The 1,299-nt window shown below is 40.9% G+C and overlaps 1 non-coding gene across 1 annotated transcript; it reads left to right on the top strand.

Moving 5' to 3' along the window:
- The first annotated feature begins 207 nt into the window (after positions 1–207).
- On the top strand, positions 208–282 carry Trnat-ugu (transfer RNA threonine (anticodon UGU)). Its single transcript has one exon. It is a non-coding gene; the product is annotated as a tRNA-Thr (tRNA).
- The last annotated feature ends 1,017 nt before the right edge of the window (positions 283–1,299 follow it).

Below are 1,299 nucleotides of genomic sequence, written 5' to 3'. Positions count from 1 at the left end.
TCACCCAGCCATTGACCTTCGTCTGTGCGAATGCGCACAGGCTACCGGAAATCTTACGGGAATCGTCACCTTAGTGTGAGCCAGTAATGAGTGGATGGACAAATACCTATTAAGTACATTACGTAATCGGATTGTGGGCGGTTCGGGGTGTGAGTCTCACGGGAAGTGTGCGAGGGATAAATTCCTGCAGTCGTGCTGTTCATTTGTGCCCTCGATAGCTCAGATGGATTGAGCGTCTGCCTTGTAAGCAGGAGATCCTGGGTTCGAGTCCCAGTAGCGGCACACTTTTCAGCTGTCCCCATCGAAGTATATCAACAACACCTGTCGGCAGCTGAGGGTTTCAATTAATTATCAGTTGTTTAGGTGATTCGATGAACCCTTTGCCAGGCACTTAAATGTGTTTTGCAGGGTATCCATATAGATGTAGATGATAACTCGTCCCGTGTCGCACGTGCTCAAAAGGATTCATACTGCAGAATGCATGCAAACATACTCACCGAAAATACGGACGAATATCAAGTGCAGGCTGCCGAGTGCTGCATATCCAGCTTTGACAGATCGGCTTTTCCTGCCAAGAAGAACAGGAAGTTGCTGTCTAGGAACAATCAGAGGTAGAGGAAGGGCTGATAAATACTCCTTGAATTGCAGACTAAACGTAAATAACGAAAATACATTTTTGGTAAAAATTGGTCAAAACATAATCGTTTGCCCTTCGTATTGGATTAGCTGTTTTGAATATTGAAAATCTGACTTCAGATTCGTTTTCAGCGACATTAAGAATATATGTGTAACACTCAGTTCATGCAAATCGAAGTAATAATATAACTAAATGTTTTCCCTAAACTTTGAACACTTTTTTTTTTTTCGAGTAACGATTTTCTCAGAACGGCATGCAGCATAAATTAAAAGTGGTTCGATCTCTTAACTTCTACCTCTGACCCCTAAAAGTAAACACTTTTCTTAGGAACTTATAGCTATAATATGACATTTGTTAATATTAACTAATTTTTGTGTAGGCATAAGGAGTGAAACAAACCCCTCAAAATCGAACTCAAAGTTCGAATTAGCACTGTATCGTTAAATTTAAGGTTGTTTCATTGCGGTTAGGTATGCGCTCCCATTAATTTTATGTATTATCGACTGATGTTATCCATTTTCAAGTTCAGAGAAATAATGTAGTATCAACTGATGTTACCCATTTTTGAATTCAGGTAACATCTGAGGTGCCACACTGCACGCACTCTGCGTACTCCAGTCTCGCAAGCCCTTGATCAAATCATAATTACGGGCGCCATTTTT

This window comes from Schistocerca gregaria, unplaced genomic scaffold (assembly GCF_023897955.1).
Source record: "Schistocerca gregaria isolate iqSchGreg1 unplaced genomic scaffold, iqSchGreg1.2 ptg000327l, whole genome shotgun sequence".
Lineage (NCBI taxonomy): Eukaryota > Metazoa > Arthropoda > Insecta > Orthoptera > Acrididae > Schistocerca > Schistocerca gregaria.
This window is presented reverse-complemented; position numbering and strand designations above follow the sequence as displayed.